Raw genomic sequence first — 12965 nt, 5'->3', positions numbered from 1 at the left:
CATAAAATTGTTTTTTTTAATATAAATTCCTTTTCCATCGTAACGAAAGCGTCATCATAGCAAATCCAACAGTCACCTTTTTTGTGAAGGCTATAAAATGTCCAAATTTAGCTGGATATCCTTTCCTTACAACACAGATTTTTAGAAATTATTTTTTAGTCAAAACATTCATTTCATTATTTAAAACACACCTTTCTTTATTTGTTATTAAAGGAGCTCCAAAGTTCGGTGGCAAAAAAAAAATTGAGCATGCTTTTCCTTCCCCCCAACCCCTCACTCGCTTGGCAGAGGCGGGCAGAGTTGACCGTAAATTTCGCACTTTACTGACTTAACACACATTTTGCCACCGAACTTTGGAGCCCCTTTAAGTAGCTAGTATCCATATTGGTATTTCTTTGACAATAAACCATAACGACTCTGTTAGGGCTGGCTTTTATGATAGTAATTTTTGTACAAATTTAATCTTCAGTTTCTCCATTTATTAGATAAGTGGTCTGTTCCGACAGAGTTCGTTGACTATAGCAGAGAGTGTAAAGTCGCTTCGCTACAGAGAGGCGCCTCTCTTTAAAAAATCCGTGGTACGATTTTATTCGCCGAGAATGTCCACAATTCCCGGGCGTTTGATGGCGCTAGTAGTATCTCCGGCGCGTGTTAGATTAGAGTTTGAGAAGACGCAAAAAAGAAAGTGTTTTAGGTATTTTTGCGAGTTTAATTTATTTTGAAATGTCTTGTTCGGCTAAAAATTGTAAATCGAATATAAAGGTAACCACGTGTCTGTCTTTTTCTTTCAAGTTTCCAAGGGATAAAGACCGGTGAATACGCGTTTTAATTTAATAAGCCTATTCTAATACATTAACATTTCTTAAAACTTAATAGTTCTGCAGTGGCTGCAAAATGTAAACAGTGAAAAGCTCCAAAATAAAACTACAGATTACTTACACTTTAATCACGTATTTTGCGGGCTTCATTTCACTGACGATTGTTTTATGAATATCAAAACCAAAAACAGGCTTACACCATTAGCTACACCTACTATTTTTTTTGGAAAATTCCAATGAAACCACGGTTTTCCCTAGGTAAACTGAAGGCAAAAACATATCCCGCCATGGTCTCTTACTGCCTTATGTTCATTTATAATTAATTCAAATAGTAGCAAATGAAAATGCACCTGAAGATCATGTTACAACTACAACATGGTGTAAGGTAAACGCCGCACTACAAATGCCAAATTATGCCCTCCAAAATCAATTCAACGAAGAAAATGATAATTTATATAAAATATTCACAATGATGAACACTAGCTTTAAATGAAATTTTTTTTTACAGTGGATAAAGTCAATTCCTATGAATTTAAACCCAGAACTATCTATTGAATTCTATTCCATTTAAATATATTTGTACTGAACATAATTATAGCCATTCAACTAAACATTTTGACAATAATGAAAACGATAACATTGAAGGTTTCGTAGACTTCGGTCCATATGGAAGGTCAAAATAGTACGCAAATCAGGCCCTAGTGTTCATGGTGAATGACATAAAACTGAAATTCAAACTACCAATTGGTTACTTCCTCACAAAAGATGCTTGTCACGAACAGACTTTGAAGATATTGCTTCATGATTGCGTAACTCGCCTAAAACGTATTGGCCAAAGCTGTAGTCTGTGACCAAGGAACAGGCAATCAAAATTTGTTCAAAAGTATGGGGATATCAGTGGAAAAGCCATTCATTGAAATTGATCCTCCACATCTCTTGAAAAGTGTGAGGAACAATTTCAAACGGTATCCCATAATAGTGGAAGGCAATCTAGTTTCTTGGGCAGTCCTAGAACATTTTTTCAAAATAGACCAAGAAATTGGTAAGTTTCAAAGCACACATAAGCTGAAACGTAAACATATCAAGTTACCAGCATTTTCTAACATGAAAGTCAGTTTAGCTGCCCAAATTTGCAGTCAAAGTGTTTCTAATTCAAATGGCCTGTTCACTGGGATTAGGAGAGTTAACAATTGAAAGCACATACACAGCAGAGTTCCTCTTACACATGAATGGCCTTTTTGATTGCTGCAATAGCAGGACATTAAACAATGAAACACACTGTAAGAGAGCAATGACTGATCAATCCATCCACATACCAATGCTGAAAGAAAAATTGGAAAGGAATGATATAAAGGATAATTTTGGTTTTAAGTTCTTAGTAACTGGAAGAATTAGTCAAAGATTTTTAGAAAACTACTTTGGTTCCATTCGCCAATAAGGAGACAATTGAGATCATCCAAATCCTCAACAATACCAGGCAGCGTACAGAGCTGCATCAGTCAATAGCCTCTTAAAGCCATCAGATTCATATTGAATTGACAATTTGGATGACTTTATTTTAAACAGACTCGTTTAAAGTACCAGCTCCTGGACCATGAAGAATTGTCCAAATATGATAACCATTGGGTTTTGCAAGGTAAAGGACAATTCACTGACGAAGATTTAGAAATTTGCAAAGCCATTGAAAGTCCAAACCTTCTAAAAGAAAATGTTCTTAATTATATTTCAGAATATTTAATTCACCGCTGCTATTCAAAACACATGTTCTACCATGGTTTTGGTATATTTAATTAAGACTTGGCCAGCCCATAAAATATTCCACTTTAGATTCCACGAATTTCTTTTGATATATTAAAAAAGTACAGTTGATAATAAACTTACTTTTATATTTCTTACGAAATCAACTGTTTTACTTAAATAGTTAAAATAATTCAACATCACAGCTGACTGAGCTGAATTCAACTTTAACCTATTGAGAGCAAAATTTATTTTTCTTTGATAAGCAATTTTACAGTGCCATCGTGTGTCCGGGAATTGCAAACACCGTCGTCTGCTTCTTCAACGCTCTCATGGGGAAAAAACGTACCACGAAATTTTAACATTACGGGGATAGGAAGAGGCGCCTCTCTGTAGCGAAGCGACTTTACACTCTCTGACTATAGTGAGTTGCAGGCTAAGAAAGACAAAATATATAGTACAATCGGCGCAAGGATGCCTCAGATCGTTTCCGGTCATTCCACCGCGCGAAATTTGAATTTGGCCATTTTACGGTCAAATTCGAATTTTGCTCTTTTTGTCGTCTTTTAGCGCCATCTAGAGACCGAAATTGGAATCTTTATTTTTTAATTTCATAATTGTGGTGGCGAGCAAATTTAAAAGATAAGGCATTCCTATCATTCTTAAATTTAAAATAGTATGTATAATTATTTAATTTTGTAAATTTATTTCTACGTCTTACCAGTTAAATCGGCAGTTTCTTTTAAAATAGTTACCACGCTTTCTTGGGGGTAACGTTGTCTTAATGAGCTATAGACGTTTAAAATTATATTTTTATCTTTACCTGTTAACAATAAACCTTTATCATGCTTTTTATAGAAACCTCTTGGGCTATTTAAAATATTTTGAGCTTCAATTATCGAACCTTCTTTAGCTGCATTCAGTAATGAAACTCATGACAACATGAAATTAAAAAATAGATTCCTATTTCGGTTCCTAGATGGCGCGAAAAAACGATGAAACTCACGAAATTTGAAATTGACCGTAAAGTGGTCAAATTTAAATTACGCGCGGTCGACTGGCCTTATCTTTTAAATTTGCTCGCCACCACAATTATGAAATTAAAAAATAAAGATTCCAATTTCGGTCTCTAGATGGCGCTAAAAGACGACAAAAAGAGCAAAATTCGAATTTGACCGTAAAATGGCCAAATTCAAATTTCGCGCGGTGGAATGACCGGAAACGATCTGAGGTATCCTTGCGCCGACTGTACTATATATTTTGTCTTTCTTAGCCTGCAACTGACTATAGCATCTAGTTTACCGTGAAAACGCCAGAAAACAAATCGTTTTCCCCCCATCGTTTCGTAGTCGTGAGTAAGCCAATACATACATTCATTTGCGTTTGTACATCGTCTGTAATTTCCATTCGAAGAAGTAACTGGTAAAATTCTGTGGGATCGTGTTGGGCTCCGAAGGTCAATGAGTTCGCCTTACACTAAATGGTACCCAATATTCTTCTCACTTCTTCACCAACAACGTCGGGCGTTTTGCGCCCAATCTCCGGCAAGAAACCTTTGAATGCTTCATTGCGGACATTTTCTACCGGAATTAAATTTACCTCCAAAGCGGCTTGAAAGTAGAAGATAGCCATTTGACAAAGTAAACGTTGAGTTTTTAATCTTTCGTTTTTCATGTTTGGTAAATACATACAATCCAAGTGATTCTATAGGTCGGCAAGACTTTTGGTCTCAAGCCTTCTGTCCTCCAGCCTCCACTGGAAGATTTGGTCTCCTTTCTCCTGTCATCCAGCCTCCACTGGAAGATTTGGTCTCCTTTCTCCAGGCCTCCAGCCTCCACTGGAAGATTTGGTCTCCTTTCTCCAGGCCTCCAGCCTCCACTGGAAGATTTGGTCTCCTTTCTCCAGGCCTCCAGCCTCCACTGGAAGATATTGTCTCCTTTCTCCAGGCCTCCAGCCTCCACTGGAAGATTTGGTCTCCTTTCTCCAGGCCTCCAGCCTCCACTGGAAGATTCGGTCTCCTTTCTCCAGGCCTCCAGCCTCCACTGGAAGATTCGGTCTCCTTTCTCCAGGCCTCCAGCCTCCACTGGAAGATTCGGTCTACGGTCTAAAGTCCTCCATAATCCACTGGAAGATCCAGTCTCCAAGCCTCCAGCCTCCACTGGAAGATTCGGTCTCCGGTCTCCAGTCCTCCAGCGTCCACTGGAATATTCGGTCTCTGGTTTCCAGGCCTCCAGCATCCACTGGAAGATCCAGTCTCCGGTTTCCAGGCCTCCAGCCTCCAGTGGAAGATTCGGTCTGGTCTCCAGTCCTCCAGCCTAAAGTAGAAGATCCAGTCTCCAGTCCTCCCGCCTAAAGTGGAAGATCCAGTCTCCAGTCCTCCCGCCTCCACTGGAAGATTCAGTTCTGGTCTCCAGCTTCCACTGGAAGATTCGGTCTCCGGTCTCCATTCTTCACTGCAAGATCTGGTTTCCAATCACTAGGCGTCCATTGGAGTATGTGATTTACGATCTTAGCTATAGGATGGTGGTCTAAATTTTTTAAATTAACAACATGTGACTTTTGTCGTAGACGCATCTTATAAATTTCTGATATTCTTTACATCGACGTATGTTGAAGCTACCGCATCATTAAATTGTTCACTCTTCTATATGAGTGAGAAGCAGCGACTTCAGATTGAGGAATGAGATGGCAGACGACAATTTTCCGCCGCGGTTAGGGCCGTCTCCAATCTCCGAAGCGAGTATGGGGTCTCCCAGCCTCCAGTCTCCGCAGGAATATTGAGTCTCCGGGATCAGAGGTCGGACTCCGAGCGGTACATTTGTACTTTTTTAATACGTTTACAAATTTTTAGTACAAAAATACGTTTTGGATTTAATTAATCGTATTTAGTACGTTTGGAAAAATTTACGATACGAAAATACGTTTTGATATTTTTTGGCATATATTTAGTACGTTTAAACTTTTTGGGGTTCGTTGAAAGTTTTATAAATAATGTGGTCTAATTTCACCACCAAAGCGGCTGGCTTTATCCGAATTCCTCTTGCGGCACTAGGGGGTAGACCAGGTAGGCCACTGACTACCTTCAAATTTCAAGGGGGCCCCAAATCATCCTATAAATTGATCTAGAAAGGGCTTAAAAATTCTCCCAAGAGATAAAATTCGCTTAAAGAGGCAATAGGCGAATCTCATTAATTCCTTATATAAAATGTATAATGAAAAAGTGATATTTGAGTCTTTCATTGTAAAATTTATTCCAAGAACCAAGTATACTAAAAGGTTTTAATAGTTATTTTTTATTCAAGCATTTCGTTGAAAAAAAAGGGGGGGGGGAGGGGGTTCGAGTGCCCATTTGGTTTGCCTACCCTGGTGAAAATTCCTGGCGCCGCCACTGTTGAAAGCGACATTCAACCGCGGTTTCCAAGGGCATTGTAATTGTTGACAACAGTTACCTCGGCAGTTACAATGCCGGATTCAATCTTTTGACGTTTAAAAACGGAAGAATTTTGTTTCATAGATAGCGTATTCAAGTGTTGAATGCACGAAAAATCGATAGTAATAAAAACGAATGAATGCGGGCTTGTTTCGAAGCCCAGGACGTTCTCTTTCCAAAAATGTCATTGTCGAAACAAATTTCCAAGCCTAAGTGTATTAACTTTGAGTCCGAAACTGACCTTTTTCGCTCCCCAAAATCCTGAAATTTTCGGTAATTTGGGGTAAATCAAAAATGTAGTTTTATTCCTAAAAAAGAAGGAGCTGAAGTGGAGGGATTCTGTTTACTTGTAGAAGTTTTCAAACCAGAGGTTTTTAAATTTTAATCATAATATTAGGCTTATTTCGATAATAAGCCCGACGCTTTAAGAAGAATTTACAAGGAGCCTTCGGTTTCATCATGGACACTGTATCTCAAACCGGACGGGAAAAGCTGTAGCTTCCACCAGACAAAATCACCTGCCGCCGCCACCATCTCTCTGTAAAGGGGGGAGGTTCAAGAATTTTGAAAGTTTCGGGCTGTCAAGGTCATATAATTCGTCACGTGGTCGACAAAACGTTCCGTTTGAAATGGGGGTTTACATTCTTCCGAATGACCTTGACGGCCCTGCGAATCGAGTACGGCCGACTATTTCTAATACGAAGTAGGACGCAAACGGACAGTGAGGGGTACCTCTTTTAGGCTGCTTTTCCCGTCCGGTTAGAGATAGTGTCCATGGTTTCATATCGTTTTCTACTACGTGTTAAATCAACCTGCTTTTAATCCCAGATGTAAAGAAATGTATTACAGACAATTAGCCAATAATACGCTTCGCATTTACTGACGTCATGGGTGCCGAGAAGAATTTTAGAACTCTGGATATTCGCCGAAAAACTCGATTTCCACCATTTCGACTTCTTTTTATAATAATTCAAAGACCACTTAACCGATTTTGATGAAATTTTCTGTACTTGCTATAAAATGTTTGCTCTTTCTAATAAACCATTAATTAGCCATAGCTAAAATTTCGTGCAACCAACACTTTAAAGAGATAGTGCCAACTCAGATTAATTTAAAATTTTGTTCTTTGGCTTACACGTTATGATAGATTTTTAAGTCCTGAATCAGAATATATATATATATTAGCACTTTCAATTAGTATTTAGTTTTATATTTTAATGTAAAATTATGGTATTTCAATAGCTGCGCAAAACTTCACAGATTGTAGACGTCATGAGTTTGGTCTAGATTATCTTTGATTTCGGCGCGCTCGAGCGGCGGGGAATTTCCAGTACTCTTTTTATACTATCGTGTAGAGGATTTGTAAGCGCGTGTTTTGACTTTCTTCTCGCGGTTCGAATCACGACTTCACGAGCCGGCTACGTGTAAAAATATTATTTTCAAAGTACAAATTGAAAAAAAAATCGATAACAAGGTATTGTTTATAAATTATATCATTATTTCTTATACTTAGTCATTATAACAATATTTATATTCTACGGAAAGATGCCACCGAAAGCACCGAAGACCGTGGGCGTGGCAGTGTATTGTGCAGTTCCTTCCTGCAGTAATAATAACAACAAAAGTGGCTTATCTTTCCATTACTTTCCATCGAATGAGGGTCTTAAAGCGTGCGAAAGCGGGAAACTCGGATCAAAAGAAAGCGATGGGAGTAAAATTTCCTCCTGTAATCCCCTAAAAATTCTATTTCCAGCTCGCTCTAGTAGCAACCAATAAACATCAACCTATCTATGACGTAGACAGTATGTGATAAAAAAAGTTACGCTATCTTTCTATTTTAAAATTTGAATTTAATCGTGAATATTTATATTTATACCAAATGTTTTATAGCTATATTTTTCTTTACTTTATTTTTAAATAATTGATGAAAAAACTTCATATGCGTAGAAAATTCTGACACTATCTCTTTAATTTAATAGTTGTTTAAAGCATGGTATTTTTGATTTTATTAAAAACAGTTAAAATTTACATGTTTCCGAAGCATTCGGGTTCGAGACCCCTCGTCAAGCGGTATTTTGAAAACTGAATAATTTTACAGATTGAATTACAAATTGTGGAATTTTCGATACAGAGATTAACATTGCTCATACAATAAGTTTTTTATGATTTAATTTTTTGGTCTCCCCAATTTTTAATACAAATTTTACCCTTGTCTAAATTTAATTCTCCCATATTTTTAATCGCTACTGCCTCTTTAAAATCTCTTTTAAAATAATGTTGTTATTTAAAAACAATATCACCGTTATCAAAATCCATATTATGCCCTTTTGTCGCCCATATATGGTTTGCAATTCCGTTATATTTGTCACCCATTTTTATACATTTTTTATGTTCATCCTTTCTTATTTTAAACTTTCTTTTAGGTTGGCCTATGTAAGATTTTTTACATTCGCAAGTTAATTTATATATAATACCGGTTTCGTAATTTTTATCTATTTTAGGTTTATTCTTGATAAGGATTGACTGTATTGTTTCTGATTTTTTACTTTTTAAATTTATATTTATATTTTTTAATTGTATATTTGTTTTTTTCTGTTATTCCTTTTACATAATTTTTAGGTATTTTAGGTTGTTTTATTATGTGTGTATTAAAGATATCTTCGATTAGATTTTTTGGGTATGCACATTTTCTAATTGTTTTGAATATATTTCTTTATCTTTTATGGGGTTATGTGATATTGTTTCAATTTTGTGTTTTAGACTTTTTAGAATGCTTAATTTTATGATATTTGGGTGGGATGACTTGTAATTTAAATAATTTTTAGAGTGTGTAGGTTTTTGATATATCGAAAGTTGGAAATCATTTTTTTCTCTTTTAATTTTTATGTCTAAGAAAGAAAGGGTTTGGTTTATTTCTGATTCATTTGTGAATTGTATGTTTTCATCAACAGAATTTGCTATTTCAGTTAATTTTTCAATCAATAGAGATTTCTTTTTTAAACATAATATGTCATCCATAAATCTATACCAAAATTGATTGTTATTTATGATATCTGGGTGGTTTATAATTTGGATTTCGACCTTTTCCATATATAGATTGGCAATAAAGCCTAAAAGTGGGTTTCTCATTGCTAAGCCTTCCTTTTGTTTGTAAAATTGTCCATTAAAATTAAAAAATGTATTCTATAGGCATATTTCACTAAGTTTTAAAATAGTATCTATGTTTAATGTGGTTCTGGCTTTTAATGACAGGTCTTCTTCTAGTTCTTTCTTCAATATAATAAGAGTTTTATCCACTGGTACTTTCGTATATAAACTTTTTACATCCAAGCTGCATAAATCCAAATCTTCATTTATAGAACACTCTTTCAATTTCATAACTAAGTCGTATGAATTTTTTAAATTATGTCCGTTATGTCCTACATGTAAATTTTAACTGTTTTTAATAAAATCAAAAATACCATGAAGTATCAGTCATGCTTTAAACAACTCTTAAATTAATATTTTAAACCATGGTAAATAAAAATTTTAACTTATACGACTATCTCTTTAAGTTGAAAATCGAAAAGTACGTTTTTCCCCAAAAAATGCTTCGAAAATACGTTCTGTGATTGGAAGAAATACCAGTGGCGTAAATAGCGCCCCCGCAGACCCCGCGCGTTTATGATTAAAATCGGTGCTTTTTCAAAGGGCCTCGAGTCGTTTTTCGCGGGGGCCCCCGGCCCCAGAGTTCCTAGTTACGCCACTGGGAAGTACGTTCCCGAAATCGCTCGGAACATCACTGGGTCGGAGGACTGGAGACTGGAGGTCGGAGCCGCCGATGTATGTACGTGATATACGTTTTTGTATACCATGCACTCGGCGCAGTCACGTCCTACAGAAGATTCGTGGCATCTAGGAGCAACAAACACAGCACCCCACGCAAGGAGAACGCAACCCGTCAAAAGTCGTGTATTTTCTTGCGTACAGTTTTCATTGGTTAGACGCTTTAGCGCCTGCTGCCGTCGGAAGGGGAAAATTCGGAAATTGTCTTCACCCCCCCGCCTGTAAAACGTTCAGCGTAAAGGTTCGTCCAATGAAATTTGTACACGACACTGAGTTAGCGTTGTTAAAGGCTAGCTGCGTTCTCCTTGTGTTTGTTGCTCCCAGGTGTCATATACAATTAAATGACTTACGCTTTTTGCTGGAGATTGCTGCTTTAACATATTTCCTACTTAATTTCGTTAAAGGTATTTTTTAGGGAATTTCGTTTGCCAGATCAGTTTGTTTACAACATCGGGAATGCTTTCAGCGTTCTGTAAAACATTTACCACTTGTGTTGAATTAACTCTGCCTGAAATTTCCACTTTACGGGGTGCTATGGAATTTTCTATTTGAGAAAGCTTGTTTCTTCGAGTTTTTAGAATCTTTCACCTCTTTAGCAATATTGTTCCAAAAATTACACTTTTAAATTTTTATTTGGTTAATCATGGTTAAATCAACATCATACATACTTTCTGAATATCAATTTCAAATTATTAAGGCTATTATTTAGCGAAACCTAAAAAAACCTCTATAATGAACCTTTAGGTAAAGAGGCTGTAATTTTGTGAGACCCCTAAAAACTCATGGTTAGAACCGTTAGATCTTGGCAGGCGCGGACTGGCCATAGGGTAGATCGGGCAAATGCCCGATGGGCCGGTGTGGTCAAAGGACCGTGAGGCCGTCTAGCCAGCATGACAATGTAGGGTTTTTGTGGGCCGGTTTTAGGTCCCAGTCCGGACCTGGATCTTGGATTAATAATAGTAGTTCCTACCTGGATATATAACTTGGAAAAAGCAAATGACTTTTGCGACAACAGTGCCGCTTCGGCGAAGTTAACGGAGAATTTCCGAAACTCCCATAACAGGTAGCATTCTACAAGAAACCCGTAACCGAGCCGCCCGTAACAAACAATTAGGAAATGAACGCGGAACGCTAGAGTGATATATCCAGGTAGGAACTACTATTATTAATCCAAGGTTAGATCCGTGCTAATTATAGAGGTAAAAAGGCAGTATTTAACCGAAAGATTGTAATTATAATATCGAAGTGCAACTAAAACAATGCTTAAGGAAAAACTAAAACGATGTAAATAGCGCTCTTTTGTCCAATTTACTAACATTGTAAGAGCGCTTTAAAACACAGTAGAAAACCAAAGCAGCTAGAAATAAAAATTCGCGACTTTCACAATAGCTTGTCATTTTCGAACTAACAATTGTAAGCGTTATCACACCTATATCCACTCTGAACGTAAGGAAATAGCCTAAAATGTAGATGAAGGTCATATGAAATTCTCTTAAAGGGATCCATCACTCACAGCAGGGGGAGACATACGGGTAACTTAAAATCCAGACTTGCAGTGTGCTTCAAAACCAGTTTTTTTGTGACCCCTATGCCTTCCCCTGTTGTGAGTGATGGATCCCTTTAAGCACGGTAAAGTCAAATAAAATATTATGGTCTAATAATTGCGACTGCTTCTGAAAAATAATCTTAAGATTTATTTCCCTATGTTAAAATAAAATTTCATACGTAACAATTTAGCGAACTCCCTCACCGTAACATTTATTAAAATTTTCCCAACCATGCACTCACCTAGCCGCCTTAGGTAATTTAAGACCAGTTAGCAAGCCAAAATATACCTCTCCTCGGAAGCATTGTCCTTAGTGGTATTAAATTCTCGAGACGTCCCTTAAAGATATCTCCGCAATTCAGAGTTATTTACTAAAAACGTAATCCCGCCCGGTATAAAATTTTAATTGTAAAATAATTGAGACGAAACAACCGAGTTTTATTTATTCAGAATAATATAAATTAAGTAGTTACAACAGCGAGTTAGACGTACTAAAACAATGCACAATTGAATTACCCTTGAAAACTAATACGCTAGATAAAAAAAGACTGAAAAAAAACGAAATAAATTACAAAAAACTAACGGGTTATACCCTTTAACCTTTTTATCTGCTGACTGCGCTAAAACAAGATTTGACCTTTAAATTTTCAAACGTAAAATATTTAGACTTTAACAAGTTCACAAAAATTAAAAAACAAAGTTCAATAAACAATATATACAGATATTGTATTCATCCGTTAGTAAAAAAAACCCGCCTTCTCATAATGGTTCCTTTACATTAATATTTTCCCTAAGGAAGTCAATGGCTCGGCGGTGAACTATCTGCATTGTAGCAATGCGACCCGAGTTCAATTCGTGATTACGATCAAATTTTACATAAAAATACTAAAATATTTAATTAAATATAAGATTAATATAATTTATAAATATTTAATTAAATAAAAGATTAATATAATTTATAAATATTTAATTAAATATAAGATTAATATAATTTATAAATATTTAATTAAATATAATATTAATATAATTTATAAATATTTAAAATGATGTAGAATAAATTATAGTACCTAACGTTATAACTTTGTAAAGGACATTCGCCAAAGCTGTTTTTTAGAAAAACACCGCAACTCAACAAGCGTTGGTGGCTGAGTGGTTAGAGTACGTCTCTTGCACGAGGCAGACCCGGGTTCGATTCCCGGCCGGCGCCAATGAATCGCAAGTTGATACTAAGACGAATACCGTGTACAATTGGTGGAAACCCTGCCATTGGACGTTGAGAGGTTGCATAACACACAGCACTCGATCCGTTCCAAAGTCATTAAGAAAAAGTTCATACAAACACAACAGACTCAACACCCACAACCGTCATTACATAAACTCAACATTCGCACCCTACACATAAACATTACAATAACGAACCATTCGAGAAACTGCGAACGCAGAAATTTCGAGAAACTGCGTACGCAATGATTAACCTTTGCACGGATAATGCAGAACAGACGGACAGACAGACACGGTGATTGTATAACCCCTCCTAGGGGACTATTTCACTCCTCGCTTACAATTGTTAGGGGTAGTAGAGTACAGTTCTATGATCGGTTGCCTTAAA

At 36.5% G+C, this 12965-nt stretch overlaps 1 long non-coding RNA gene across 4 annotated transcripts; it reads right to left on the bottom strand.

The window, feature by feature from the left end:
• Positions 1 to 940: 940 nt before the first annotated feature.
• Positions 941 to 2957, bottom strand: LOC149923202 (uncharacterized). 4 transcript variants are annotated; one of them, XR_016477279.1, is made up of 5 exons: positions 2700 to 2957; positions 2400 to 2516; positions 2236 to 2327; positions 2023 to 2139; positions 941 to 1663 (listed from the first exon to the last, which is right to left on the bottom strand). It is a non-coding gene; the product is annotated as an uncharacterized LOC149923202 (long non-coding RNA). The 4 variants fall into 4 exon arrangements; XR_016477281.1 differs by having other exon boundaries at positions 941 to 1636; XR_016477282.1 differs by having other exon boundaries at positions 941 to 1826; positions 1909 to 2327.
• Positions 2958 to 12965: the final 10008 nt, after the last annotated feature.

This window comes from Leiobunum rupestre, chromosome 11, assembly GCF_980474605.1.
Source record: "Leiobunum rupestre chromosome 11, qqLeiRupe1.1.hap1, whole genome shotgun sequence".
In the NCBI taxonomy this organism is placed as follows: Eukaryota; Metazoa; Arthropoda; class Arachnida; order Opiliones; family Sclerosomatidae; genus Leiobunum; species Leiobunum rupestre.
The sequence above is the reverse complement of the archived record's forward strand: the minus strand, read 5'-3'. Positions and strand labels throughout refer to the sequence as shown.